The sequence below is a fragment of the Vombatus ursinus genome, unplaced genomic scaffold (assembly GCF_900497805.2).
Source record: "Vombatus ursinus unplaced genomic scaffold, bare-nosed wombat genome assembly UNPS02009573.1, whole genome shotgun sequence".
NCBI classification, from domain to species: Eukaryota; Metazoa; Chordata; class Mammalia; order Diprotodontia; family Vombatidae; genus Vombatus; species Vombatus ursinus.
Genome location: NW_020949351.1, coordinates 3,817,900 through 3,833,827, shown reverse-complemented (window position 1 = coordinate 3,833,827; position 15,928 = coordinate 3,817,900).

Below are 15,928 nucleotides of genomic sequence, written 5' to 3'. Positions count from 1 at the left end.
ATAGTAGATTTATAACTAAATTTTGTCTAAGTATTTCATTAAGACATGACCTATGTAATATAATATAAATTCTAAAACAAAAAAATTTAGAAAGGACATTAAGAAACATGTAGAGGAATGTGACCAGGAAGATGAGGGGCATGGAAACCATATCTTAAGATGGCCCTTTGAAAGAACTAGAATATTCAAACTGAGAAAAAGAAAACTTAGCAATGGCACAGGGAAAGGGGCAAAAGAAATGAAAGTTATTCTGAAATATTTGAAAGACTGCCATGTAAAAGAATTAAGTTCATTTTGCTTGATCCCAGATGACAGAATTGCAAAAAAAAAAAACTTTCATAGAGGTAGACATTTGTTCAAAAGGATATTTGATGAACTGAAAGACTTTCAGGTATTTGTAACAAAAGAACAAAATTTAATGGAAATTTTGATATAAAACTCCACATGAAATATAAGGAAATCATTAAAGACTATAATGTACCAATTTTGGTAATTATTAATTATCATTATTAGTAATAGTATTCTTAAAACTTATTACTAAGTTATTTTGTCAAAAAAGTTGGGGCTGAGTTGTGTATGATGAGGTGATTCTAAAAAAACAAAATTGGGTAAGAAAAGGATAAAAGGAGAAATTACCTCATAACAAGTGGGCATGAAAGGAAGAACTAGTACAGAGAAAGCAAGTAGGGGTGGAGGGCTGGTGATTTTGAACCTTGCTGTCATCTGGATTGAAGAAAAAAACCAAAGTATACAGCTGAAGAAATTTAGAAGTCTTCTGAACTCCTAAAAAGGTGAGAAAACTGGGGAAGAGAGAAGGAGAAAGACTTTTAGAAGGATGTAAAGATTAAGATTATGAAGGTCTGGTTTATAGAGAAGGGAGGGAATTTTAGAGGGCTGGGTAAAATAAGAAATAAGAGAGTAAAGAAGAAGCTAAGATAACAGGGATAGGGTGAAAAAAGAGGCTGAGAAGGAAAATAGTGAGCAAAAATAAAATAAAGGGAAATTCACAAAGAGTAATTATAACTTTAAATGTGAATGGAATGAATTCACCTGTAAAATGGAAATGAATAACAGAATGGATTAAAAATCAGAATCCAAGAAACACATTTTAAAATGAAAGATGCACAAAGAATTAAAATGAAGGGTTAGAGCAGAATTTATTATGCTTCAGTTGATGCAAAAAAAAAAGGCAGGGATAGCAATTATGATCTCAGACAAAGTTATGGCTAAGATACATTTAATTAAAGGAGATAAACAGGATAACTGCAATTTGGTAAAAGGTAACATAGAGAATGAAACAATATAAAATACTGAACCTATAGGCACCAAATAATATAGCATCAATTTTTTTTAAAGAAAAGTTAAATTAATTACAGGTTGACATATATAGTAGTACTATAATAGTAGGGAATTTTAATTTTCCACTCTTAAAACTGGATAAAAAAATTAATCAGAAAGAAGTTAAGGAAAAGAATAGAATTTTAGATAAACTAAATATGATAGATATTTGGAGAGAAGTGAGTGGAAATAGAAGAGAATGTGCCTTTCTCTCAGTAATTCATGGTACCTTTACAAAGATCTACCATATATTAGAACATAAAAATATAGGTAAAACCAGAAAAGCAAAAATATGAAAAATATCCTTTTCTGATCACAATGCAATTAAAATTGTTTAATAAGGGATCAAGGAACCTTTATTAAAAACTAATTGGAGATTTAAAAACTTCATATTAAAGAATGAATATGTTAAAGAATAAATAATAGAAATAATTAATAATTTCATTAAAAAGAATGATAATATTGAGACAAAATATCAAGACTATGTAATACAGCAAAAGCATTAATTAGCAGAAAATGTATATCTCTAAATGCTTACACAAATAAATAGAGAATAAGCAGACTAATGAATCAGGTTTACAATTTGAAAACTACTACAAAAAGGACAAAATAAAAATCTCCAATTAAACACTAAATTGTAAATCCTAAAAATTTGAGTTGAGATTAATAAAATTGAGAGTAAAAAAAACCATTTAATTAGTAAACAAAACTAGGATTTGGTTTTAAGTAAAAAGAAAAAGCAAAGAAAATAGATAAACAATTAGTTAAATTGAAAAAAGAGAGAAGAAAACTAAATCATTAGTATCAAAATGAATAACAATTTAAAATTAATAGACAAATATTTACAAATATATAACTTGCCTACATTAGCAGAAGAAGAAATAGAATATCTAAATAGACCTGTTTTAGAAAAATAAATTGAACAGGCAATAAATGAGTTCCCTAAGAGAAAAGCATCAGGAATAGATGAATTTGCAAACAAATTCTATCAAATATTTAAAGATCAGGTAATTCTAATATTAAATAGATTATTTGGAATAATAGGTAAAGAAGGGATTCTATGAAACTCCTTTTTATGAAACAAATATGATACTGATATCTAGATCACAAAGAGTAAAAACAGAAACAAAAAATATAGACCAATTTCAAAAGTGAATATGGATGTAAAATTCCTTAATAAAATACTAGCTAAAAGATTAGAACAATATATTACAAAATTATACACTATGATCAAAAGGGATTTATATCAGGAATGCAAGGATACTTTAACATAAGGAAAACTACTAATATAATTGTTCACACCAATAATAAATAAATATATATATGAATATGTCAATAGAAGCAGAAAAAGCTTTTGATAAAGTTCAACACTCATTTATATTAAAACACTTGACAGTATTGGCATAAATGAATTTTTCCTTAAATTGATAAAAATCATTTATCTAAAACCATCAGCAAGAATTATTTGTAATAGGGACAAACTGGAGGCCTTTCCAGTAAAATCTGGTGTGAAATCAGGATGCCCATTGTCACCAATATTATTCAATATAGCATTAGAAATCCCAGTAATAGCAATAAGAGAAGAAAAGGAAATTGAAGGAATCAGAATAAGGAATGAGGTGACAAAACTGTAACTTTCTGTTTACCATATGATTATACTCATGGAAAATCCCAAAGACTCAACTAAAAAGTTAATTGAAGCAATGGATAATTTTAGCAAAGTAGCACTATATAAAGTAAATCCACATAAATTATCAATATTCCTATATATCACAAACAAAACTCTGAAAAAAGAGATCGTTAAAAAAAATACCCCATTTAAAATAACTCTATACAGTATAAAATACGTGGGAGAACACCTGCCAAAACAAATCCATGAACTATATAAGCAAAATTATATTTAAAAAAAACTTTTCATAGGAATAAAATCAATTTAAAATAATTGGAGAGATATTAATTCTTCATGGGCTGGCAGGGGTAATATGATAAAATTCCAATTTTACCCAAACTAATTTATATATTCAATGAAATCCCAATTAAATTACCAAAAAAAAATACTGACTTAGAAAAAAATAACAAAATTCATTTGGAAAAACAAAAATCAAGAATATCAAAGAAAATAAAGAAAAAAAATATAAAGGAATAAGGTTTAGCAGTACCAGATCTTAAACTCTATTATAAGGCATTATCAAAACTATCTGGCACTGGCAAAGAAATAGAAAGGTAGATCAATGGAATAGAGTAGACATGCAATTTACAGCAACAAATAAACATAAAAACCTTGTATTTGGTAAGCGTAAAGGCAAGATTTGGGGCTAAGAATTTATTATTTGGAAAAAAAATTGTTGGGAAAAGTTGAAACAGTATGGCAGAAACTGGCTATGGACCACTTTCTTACATCATTTACCATGATAAGTTCAAAATGGGTACATAACCTAGATATAAAGAGAGATTTTAAAAGAAAATTTGAAGAACATTGAACATATTACTTATGAGATTTATGGATAGGGGAGGAATTTGTGAATAAACAAGACATAGAGAGCAAAATTAAGTATAAAATAGATAATTTTTGACTATACTGAATTAAAAAGGTTTGTACAAATAAAACAAATGTAGAAAAAATTAAAAGGAAAGCAGAAAATTTGGAAATAATTTATAGAGAGTTTATCAGATAAAGGTCTGAAATCTAAAATCTGTAAAGAACATTATCAAATCTATAGGAATAGAAGTCATTCACTGATTGATAATTGGCCAAAGGATATGAACAGGCAGTTTTCCAATGAAGAAATCAAAACAAGTTATTGTCATATGAAAATACTCTAAATCATTATTGATTAGAGAAATGCAAATTAAAACAAACTTGAGATATCATTTTATACCTATCAGATTGGGTAAAATGATTGAAGGGGAAAGTAAGAAATGTTGGGGGGGATGTGGGAAAATCAGGACACTAATTCATTGTTAGTGAAATTGTAAAATGATCCAAACATTTTTGAGAGGAGTCTGGATTTATGCCCAAAGAGTTATTAAACTACCTATATGCTTTGACCCAGAAATACTACTACTTGGCCTATTTCCAAAGATGAATAAGGAAAAAGGAAAAGAACTTATATGTTCTAAAATGTTCATAGCAGCTCTCTTTGTGATGGCAAAGAAATGGAAATTGCAAGGATGTCCATCAATTGGGGGATGGCTGAACAAGTTGTGATATGTGATTGTGATGGAATACTACTGTGCTATAAGAAATGATGAGCTCATTGCTTTTAGAAAAAAAACAAAAACTTGGATAGTTCTCTTGGTTTTGCTCATTTTGCCCAAGAGAACATTGTATAAAGTAACAGCATGTTATTTTAAGAATGATTTTGAGGACTTCCACTTCTGGGAGCCAAGATGGCAGAGTAAGAAGAAAGTTACTCTTATCCTCCCTTATTAGCCTCTGAAAGTCTAGAAAATATCACCCCAGGAAAAACCCTGGAACATCTGAACCAGAAGAAAGGTGGGGTGCAGCAGTCCAGTAGCCCAGATACCTTGAGGGATTAATGGAAAGGCCCCTCTTGCCCTGGGGGAAGGAAAGCAGTACAGAAGGGGAGGCATCCCAGCAAGCTAGCAGAAAGCCCCACCTCAGCATACCAGGAGGAGATCCTGAAACCCAGGTGGTGGAGCAGGCAAACACCAACACCAGGACATCTGAGTGCCTCAGTGAGGGTGGGGGAACTGGTGGAAACCAGATTGGAAAATCACCAGGTATCCCAGCATTCTATAGCAACCAGGTTGCCCAGTTCATCAGCAAAACTAAGGGAAGCAGTGCTCCAAGGGGCCCCAGGCAGATAAACATCCTGCAACATCCATCTGAAAGGAGCTGAAGAAAGCAAAAGGAAGGAAAGACCTGGGTGAGCAGGAAATCTCCAGGGGCCACACTATCCAATTCCAACCATAGAGTTACTGATTCCTGACCAACACTACAGAACCCTACAGCCTCCAACTGCCAACATCAGAGGCCCAAGCACACAAAGCCAGTGACCAGGCCCTAGGATCCCAACACAAGAAGCTTGGGTCAGTGCCCTCTGCTCCCCAGCAGGAGAGCTCAATTTCTTTAAAGGCCAGGAAATAAGCAAATACCATGAGCAAAAAGAAATGTACAATAGATTCTTATTATGAGAACAGTGAAGATCAAGGCAGAAATTCTGAAGAGGACAATATTGTCAACAAACCCACATCTGGAACCTCAAAAGGGAATATGAACTGGTCTGAAGACCAAAAAACCTTCTTAGAAGAGCTCAAGAAGGATTTTAAAAGTCAAATGAGAGAGGTAGAAGAAAAAAATGGGAAAAGAAATTAGGGGTATGCAAAAGAGAGTCAATAGCTGGAAAAGGAAGCACAAAAATTAACTGTAGAAAATAAGTACCTAAAAAATACAATTGGCCAACTGGAAAAAAAGTACACTGAAGAAAACAAATCCCTAAAAATTGACCAAATGGGAAAGGAGGTACAAAAACTAATAGAAGAAAACAATTTGTTAAAAATTAGAATTGGGCAAATGGAAGCTAATGACTTTATAAGAGAGTGAGAATCAGTCAAACAGAAACAAAAGAATGAAAAAATAGATGAAAACATAAAATGCCTCATTGGTAAAACAACTGACCTGGAAAATTGATCCAGAGAGACAATTTAAAAATTATTGGTCTACCTGAAAATCATGATGAAAAAAAGAACCTGGACAGTATCTTTCAGGAAATCATAAAGGAAAACTTCCCTGAGGTCCTAGAACCAGAAGGTAAAATAGCCACAGAAATAATCCATTGATCACCTCCTGAAAGAGATCCCAAGTTGAAAACACCAAGGAATATAGTAGCCAAATTCCATAATTACCAGGTCAAAGAGAAAGTACTGGAAGTAGCCAGAAAGAAACACTTTAAACATCATGGAACCACAGTGAGGATTACACAGGACCTTGCAGCTTCTACATTAAAAGACCGTAGGGTGCGGAATGTGATATTCCATAAGGAAAGGAGCTTGGACTACAACCAAGGATCAACTACCCAGTGAAAATGAGAATAATCTTTCAGGGGAGGAGATGGACATTCAATGAAATAGAGGACTTCCAAACTTTCCTGATAAAAAGACCAGAGCTCAACAGAAAATTTGATCTTCAAAAACAAGACTCAAGAGAGACATAAAAAGGTAAACATGACAGAAAAAAACAACATGTTATTAATGGGGCAAACTGTTTACATTACTACAAGGGAAGATAACATTTGTAACCCTTCAAAGCTGTATTGTTATTACACCATGTTAAAGGAGTGTAGATAAAGGGGGTGGGTATAAGTTGACTTTGATGTAATGATAAATAAAATCTAATCAAGTGGGTTAAATGGATCCAAGTAAGTGAATTAATCTGATCTAAGAAAATGTACTAAGAGAAAAGGAAAGGAGGAGGCAGACAAGGATAAATTTCATTACAGGAAAAGGCACAAAAATCTATAACATCAGAGGGAAAGAAGGGAGGGAGGTGAGGATTGTTTCAACCTTACTCTCATCAGATTTGGCTTAAGAAGGGAATAATATAATCAGTTAGGTATAAAAATATAACATGCCCTACAGGCAGTAGGAGGCAAAAGGGGAAAGAAAATGGATGGGATATAGAAGGGAGGGAAGAAGTAGGAAGGGTAAAAGGGAAGAAAAGGGAATGGGCTAATAACAAGGAGGCAGGACTGAGGGTTGTGGTATTCAAAAAAAGAGTCTTGGATATCTCCAATACCACACTTTAAATCAGTCTCATTCTTTTTTGATGTGAAAAAATGTAATACAAGTAAACCAGATTAGGAACACACTGGACAATTAGACTCAGGAGCAGAGGTAATCACATAGAACAAAGATAAGATACAATGATATCACATTTTAGAGCTGGAAGGGACCTTAGAGATAATCTAATTGGTCCCTTGATTTTCAGATTACATTTATATGATTTATATATTTATATCATGATAATAATTTTATGCATCTAAACTATTCTTATATTAAATTTTTGTTTCCAGTTATGAATTCTCTTCTTCCCTTCACCCCATTCCCATCCATTGAGAAGCCAAAAAAATGATACCTTGTATAGATATGAAATCATATGCATATCAACTAAAACCATTTACTATAATTGTAATGTGATAGGTCCAGAAGAAAAAGAAACTATGGAAGAAAAATATTCATCTCTTTAAAAGGAAGCTTTTGATGATTTGGTGAGAGTTTGCTAAATGACCAGCAAGATATCCCATCTTCTTAAGCAGTAAGTAGCAGAGGGACAGCAAGGAGGAGAATCTGTGGTTCTAAGACCTATGCTTCTCATTTCCATTGATGAGCTCAATTAGCAGACATATGCTTGACCCTGTGAGACAGTCAAATTATCTGAGCCCCATGAGATGGGGAGCTGGAGCACTGGGCAATCGCTCTGCAGGCCCCCTCCTGGAGTAACTCCATCCAGCTCTTCAGATGTTGTAAAAACCTAAGAAGAAAAGAAACAATATGAATAATTTAACCATCACCCCAGAAAGGTAATTTATCCACTTGGAGGTCATGAGGTCTATCCTCCATCTCTGTCTGACAACCATCACTGTATCACCATCACATTCTTCTATATAATCCAAAAATTATGTTTCAGAATGAGCCTACTCTATTTTGGTGATATTTAGTGATAAGGAGGATAGCTGATCACTATATCTTCAAATAAGCCCTAACCACCTCTACATTCATCCTTTAATTTTCTTTCATTCCTACTAAAGAAGATCACCTGTTTTAACCACACCAGAGGCAATGAGGTACAATGGAAAGAAAGTCAGACTAATAGTCACAGCACTCAGGTTCATATCCATGCTTTTACATCTGCATGTCCTTGGGCACTCACTCTCCCTGCCTGAACCTCACTTTTCCCCACTATAAAATAAATGGACTAGATTGATCTTTCATCCCTATGGTCCTATTCATGTTATATTTAAATAAGGCACTTCAGGAAGGGTAAATATAAGCAAGAAACTACATTTTTATTAACTTGAGTCATGGAGGTCAATGCAAACTGTATTAAATTTACCTGGGTTAAAAACTGTTGTGTTCCAATAATAGGAAGATGAGATATATTTCCAGGAAAATATTCTAATGAGGAAAGGAGAAAGGGAAGAATACATAACAACATTTTTGGGTTCTTAGTATCCTTTGGGTACTAAGAATACCTGAAGGGAATTCAAAAATTCACTTTAGCCTGAAATAAGAAGCTTGCTTATTTTCTCTGCTTACTTTTTTTTCTAACCAGTACATGTTTGGGGAGAGAGAGTGTATGTAGTACAGATCTAGCTTAACCAGTAAACAGCACATTGTGCCCACTCTGTGCTGTCACATAATGATGTAAACCAAATTAATGAAAACCTATGAGCTTATTGGTGGCATGTTACCTTCTTTATTGGTTTCTCTATAAATCAAGTGGGCACTGGCCAGGAGGTGTAAATGTTTTCCTCACCTCATCTTGACTGTCTGCCATGAAAATAAAGTGGTATTAATTCTTTAAAAAAAAAGAATGACTTTGAGTGAATAAGTTATTTTGTCTATTACAAATACCCAAATTAACTATAAAGGACATGTGAAGAAAGATGCTATCAACATCCAGAGAAAGAACTGATAAGTACTAATATATATAGAATCATTTAAAACACACACACACACCATGCGCATGTGGGTGTGGGTGTGTGTGTGTATGTGTGTGTGTAACTGCTGCCCTGTCTAGGGTGGAGGGGAGGAAGAAAAAAATAAAAACAAACACACAATAATTTTGTTTTATATTTGAAAGGAATGGCAAGTTTTCATGGTAGATTTGCAGTTTCATGAAGAGTCATCTTTTTATTATACTTTTAGGGAAAAGATTGTTTTATTCTGTAAATTAAAAATAAAATAAAAAAGAATAGAATAACTTGAATCTGTAAATGACAAGACATAAAAGAAACAAAAAAGAAGACATATAATTGGGAAGGCTAATACATAAAACTAAAAAACAATCTAGAAAATCAGAAGTTTTGGACAATTTCCTTGTATTAATTTCTGCTCTTTGATATTCATGTTTTTGACTCTTCACTTCTGAGAGATCTATGAACTTCAAGTCGTCTCTGATCATCATGTCTTTGAAGACAGTGACTTTTGCTTGTATAGAGACATATTTTGATTATTTGAAAGGAATGGCAAGTTGTGCATGGCAGATTTGCAGTTTCACGTAGAATCATCTTTTTATTATAATACGTTATAGAAATGATTGTTTAATTCTGTAAATTAAAAATAAAGTAAAAAAAGAATAGAATAATGAAAATTTTTGTAACAATTAAAAAAGTAAAAACATGTTGATATCTATTATTTTTTATGCTTATGGGAGACTATGGAGTGAATTCTGTACAGTATTCTGTACAGTATTAGGGAGGACGTCTAATCTAGGGTCTTCTACATGGCTTGAGTAGACTCAGTGTATACTTCAGTGAATAGAGACATAGAGCAGGACAAGTACTGATATGAGCTGGTAGTGTGTGGACCAGCAGAAAGATCCTTTCTTTTGGTCTTAGGCACTAGTATGTGGGTTTGTTTGCATATGCCTGACATGAGTTTTGAGGTTGTTGAAGGAGTTCTGAGTGAATTCCTTGAGGATTACCATTTGCCAGTATTAATTCACAAGGCTTTTCCATTGATGGGGTTCCCACCTTCTTGTGTTACAGATTCAGCTACACTTTTTTTTCCATAGCTGACATAATTCTTCTTTTGTAGTTTTTTAATTGTTCATGGGTGCTAGAAAAAATATCTAATATATAAATTTGTTTGTCATGTGGCCTAAAAATACTTAATAAATGCACATTGAGTGTTAATTGATTGAATATTATTGACAGGATTGAAATGTACAATTTCATCTATCTATAAATATATCTGGTGCTCTCCAATTCTTGAAGCTATCCAAGAAATTGAAGAGTACAAGTTGTTTGAGGTTAGGGACCTCTGTCTTCTATCTTTGTATCTCCAGTATCTAGCACAGTTTCTGGGGGAAATAGGCACTTAAAATGATTGTTGATTAATTGGTTGTATTCCACAACATGAATTTGATAACCATTGATCAGGGATATTGGAGAAAGCACTACCATATTGGACAGGAGTTTGGATTAAATGACTTTTACATTTCCTTAGAAGCTATGCCTCTATTATTTCAGGTTTAAATTCTCAGCTCTGCCTTAGCTCTTCTGAATCCAGGAGCCAAGGGCCTACATATTTGGGTCAAATAAAGAGACTGTTTAAAAGATATTGCCAGGGGAAAAATGGTCATGTTTCTTATATTATAACCATGAAGATTCTGACCTTCAGTAGTTATATGGTTAGGTAACACAGAGGAGGATTTTATACTCACCTCATGTTGAATGTAACTTATCCCTGTCATAGCTGTCAAGAAATCTGACCACAAGCTACTCCTACCTTGTAAGTATTTTTTTTTTCACTTTCTTCAGGCTAGTGTCTAGGTTAAAAAAAGAAAAAGAAATTGTGGTACTCTGATTATATACTGTCACAAGGAGGCAGCTCATCTAGCATCACAAAGAGTGTATAGAGATCATGGAACCATCAAAAAAACTGAAAGTATCCAGTGACATTTACTGTTCTTTTTTGGCACGTAACTTCCATTTTATTAAGTAAGTGGATCCTGCACTGTATTGCTGTGTTATATGTTGTTTCACAAAGGTCACTTTGTAGCTTCATGGTTGGGCAGATAAGAAATTTGGTGTACTGAAAGCCGGCACAGTTTAGATTCATATATGCACAGTTAATGCTGTCTAAATAAAAGGTTCATTTGCTCTAGTTGTCCATCAAGGCAGACTAGACCTTTTTCTGGTTTAGTATATTTATCATATTTTGACAAAGTTCAGAGAAAAATATCATATTTTTGTAGAGTGACTACTCCAATTAATGTGTGTTCCATAACACTAATGAGACGTGTAACCAGTTACCAGTTTGGGGATAGACAGTAATGGCATTGAAGGACATTGGTGGCAATTATTCCTAGTAAAATACTGGAGATCAGAAAAATCTCAGGGAAGCCTTGCTTCCTTATTAAACTAGGCTATCCAAATAATCAGTGGCTTCCAAATGGTGCTCCATGAAATTACCTCTCCGTATCTCAACGTTTTTCCATTATTTGTTGTTGTTCATTCTTTTCTATCATGTCTACTCTTCTCAACCCCATTTGGGATTTTCTTTATAAAATATACTGGAGTGGTTTGCCATTTCATTCTCCAGCTCATTTTATAGATGAAGAACTGAGGCAAACAGGATTAAGTGATTTGCACAGGTTCACATAACTGGTAAGCATCTGAAGTCAGATTTGAAGTGAGGGAGATGAGTCTTTCTGACTCCAGAATGAGCATTCCATTCACTGTGTCATACAGCAACCCTCTGCCCCCATTGTCAGATACGTGTAATTATGAACAATCTAGTTTAAGATTATTATTGTTGGTGGTATTGGGGATGATTTCACCTTATTGATATTACTTTTTCTTTTTTTTCATTGAAATTTATTTTAGACTCAAACACAAGTACATAAATACAGAATAAAGAAAAGAAAAAAAATCATAAATTTAAATATTGGAACTTAATTACAAAGAAAGAAAAAAAATGTCATGTGCATAGCAGAAAATGAGAGGATTCAAAATATGCAACGATAAATATTCATTTCAAGAAAGCCTGTATGATAAATACTACATGTTGGATCAAGAACTGTCCATCTTTTCTTTGCTTCCTTCTATCTGCTGTGCACTTTTTTAACTTTATTCTTCCTCCCCTCTGCTCCCCCCAAAGACTACAATTGATTGCAGATATATTTCTCCATAGTTATAGATTTATACTTATATAAACATATATGCTTACATATATAGACATATACTTCCCCCCCAAAAAAATCCTACTTCTGATATTTGTTGTTATATTTGTGCATATCTCTTGTTTCCTATCCCTTCTGACTCTTCTACTTTACTTCTACCCACTACCTTGCCCTTCTATAACTTATCCTACCCCTTCCAAGGATCTGTCCCCTATCCTTCTGTTCCCCATTAAATCTGAACACCCTTCTATAGCCCCCTATAACCTATTTCCTCACCCTCCCCTCCAGAGATCCCTCCCTTGTCCTCTCCCTTTCCCTATGCCCTCAACCATTTTATTTCTTCTAAATTTAGAAGATTTTTATATTCTTCTAAATATGGAGGTTGTAAACCTATGCCCCATGAAAGTAGGTTCCCAGAACTACCAGCCCTCCTCCCCCATCTAAATCCGCTGTATCAATTCTTCATCTTGCACCTCACCATCATGCTATAAGAAATGATGAGCAAGTGGACTTCAGAAAAACTTGGAAAGACTGCATGGACTGATGCTGAGTGAAATGAGCAGAACCAGGAGAATATTGGACACCATAATAGAAATGTTGTGTGATGACTAACATTGATAGACTTGGCCCTTCTCAGCAATACAAGGATCTAAGACATCTCAATATGTCTCATGATGGAAAAATGCTATCCATATCCAAAGAAAGAACTATGGAGTTTGAATGCAGATAGAAGCATAAATTATTTGCTATTTTTTTCTTCTGTTTTGTTTCCTCTTTCTTGTGGTTCCTCCTATTGGTTCTAATTCTTCCTTATGTGAGAAATGATCTCTCAGAAGTGAAGCCTCCTCAAAGGGTTAATAGTTCTTGTTAATAGTTCTTACAAAGGGCAGCAATCACTGGTCATTTGGAGAGAGATAAGGTCAGAAGCCAGATAGTAAGAAGAGTGAAAGGAGAGAAATTGGAGGCACCTGTTGTAGATGGCCTTCTAATTGTATTGTTGAAACACTCCCTTCTGACCTTGTCAACCCCCCCCCCAGCTGAGACCCTGTTTTTAAGCACATAGCAGAAAGAATAGAATAGCCCTACCCCCTCAACCTAAACTGCAAGACTTCCCGCCTGTTCTTGTCTCCAGGAAAACTTGTGTACTCTGTTGCTGGGGAAGATTTCCATGAATAGATTTGTGCCCCCTGAAGCCCAGCCAATGGGATAAGGGGAAGGGGGTTTGGGAGGAGGAACTTGTGTTAGGGTATAAATAAGCCTTGCTTTCTGTAACCAACCTGTACCTATATGCATCCTCCCTGGCTGAGGACAGTGCCACTAGGGTGACCAGGGGTGGTACCCTTTCTCATGAGAAAGCAATAAACTCCTTTCTGATTTCAAGGTAACAAAGTCTTTGTTTTGAATTTGAGTAGTGGTCTCTGTCCCACACACTTACAACATCACCAATGTGAAAATATGTTTAATAGGAATGTATATGTATAGCCTATAGCAGATTGTGCGTAGTCTTGGGGATTGAGGTGGGGAGGGAGGGGGAGAAAAATTTAAAACTCCAAAACTTACCAAAATAAATTAATAAAAAAAGAAAAAACCTATTTGATCTTCTTTTCCTTTGCTGTTTTATTTTAATGATTCATTCTTGTGGTTCCTCCCATTAGTTCTAATTGTTCTTTACATCATGACTAATGGGAAAATATTCTTAATATGAATGTATAAGTAGAGTCTATATCAGATTACATGCTATCTTGGGGGGGAATAAAATTTAAAACTAAAAATCTTATGGAAGAGAATGGTGAAAACTAAAAATTAATTAACTATCAAGGGGAAAGAAAGATTCTGGATCTTCTCTTCTAGTTGGTTGACTTTTCTTTAATAATCTTTTTTTTTGGATTCTTCTTTTTTTCCCTCCATCTCATCTCTCTCATTTGATTTTTAAGGTCTTTTTTAAGTTCTTCTGTGAATTCTTTTTGGGCAGGTGACCATCTGACATTACTATTTGGGGTTGAAGGGGGTTTCTTTCCTTAATATCCTCCTCTGAAGATGAACCCCGTCTTCTCTCTTCCCATAACAGCTTTCCATGGTTGGATTCTTTTGCCTTTGCCTTTGAATTTTTTGTAGCAATAGCTTAATTTCTGTAATCATCTCTAGCCCTGGGGTATGAGGGATAGCGCCTCTTGCCCCAGATCTTCAATTCTTCCCTCTAGCTTGGAACCAAAGCCAAACCTCCAGTTTTCTGTAAGTGTCCACAGCCAGGGTCCTTCTGCCTCACTGCTTCTGCACTGAGTTTGTGCTGGTTCCTTCTAGCCCCTAACAATCTCCGTAGCACATCTGGGTCTGGTGTTCCTTGTCAGCAGGGGTTCCTTTGATCTTCCCTGACTCAGACATTCAACTCCTCTCACTATCCCAGGGCTAAAAGGTCCTGTGGCTGGGTTGAGGCAGCCTCCCAAACCAGCTAACCCTAGGGCTTGCCACTTGTTAATGCAGCCCCTCAACTGGAGGTATTTACTCTTCAGAGGGACCAAATTGGGATTTTTCTTCTGAGCTTCTCAAATTGTCCCAGGAAGACCCTTGTTGGGCCCCTATTCTTATTTAATTTTACCAGCACTTTTTTCACCTAAGGTACTATTTTGTCTCTTTTGAGGGGGAAAATCTTGAGAGCTTGGGATTTTTGGATCTACTCTGCCATCTTCCTAGAATCCTCTCATGTATCTTGCTTTTTCATGATGTGTATATATTTAATAATGCAAGGGTCAAGCTAAGGAGTGTCAAGTGCCAAGCTAATTATTCAGGTACTTTTTCTTCATATGAAACTACTAGTGTTTTTAAAAAAGCATACAAAATTTTAATTAAATATGTACTAACTTTTTTGGTTCTAGCTTTTAAGGCATTGGAATGAATTATCAGAGAAGGCAACATAATTTTGCTTTTGAGAGATCAACAAGATGAAAACAGCTATCATCTAATGTTAGATAGTAAGAAGTTGAGGGGGTTATTTCTAGGATGTGAAAAATACAAAAAAAAGTCTTATTTATAGAGCTTTGACTTTATATACATGAGCTTTAACATAAAAGAGCATTAAAGATATAAAGATATAAAAACCACAGAGCATTAAAACTGGAAAAGACATTAGAATTAATTTAGCCCAACCCTCCCCCTCAATTTACAGGTGAGGAATCTAAGACTTAAATGTAAAGCAATATACCTTAAGTCATAATGCATGAGTGACAAGCAAAGGAGCAGTCACCAGATTTAGTCCTTAAGCAGAAAAAAAGCCACATTATTTTTGATCCAGCTGGCCTCTATGTTAGTTTGAAAATAAGTCAGTTTGAAAAGGCATGACTTTGGCATATTATTTCACATTTTAGCCTCAATTCCTTCACATGTAAAATGAGTGACCTAGGCTAGATGAGGTTTAAGGTCTTTTTTCAGTTCTAATGCTATGTGATTTTATATTAAAGCTCATATGTATAAAGATAACAAAGTTTGACTTCCCTTTTCCAACCTTCCTTGAAATTAGTTTACACAGGACCTAGATGTTTTCCTGAGAACATTTTATCTAATAACAAAGTTTTTGTTTTCACTTCCTGCTCTTTTATCTCCTTTCCTTCCTTCCTTCCTTCCTTCCTTCCTTCCTTCCTTCCTTCCTTCCTTCCTTCCTTCCTTCCTTCCTTCCTTCCTTCCTTCCTTCCTTCCTTCCTTCCTTCCTTCCTTCCTTCCTTCCTT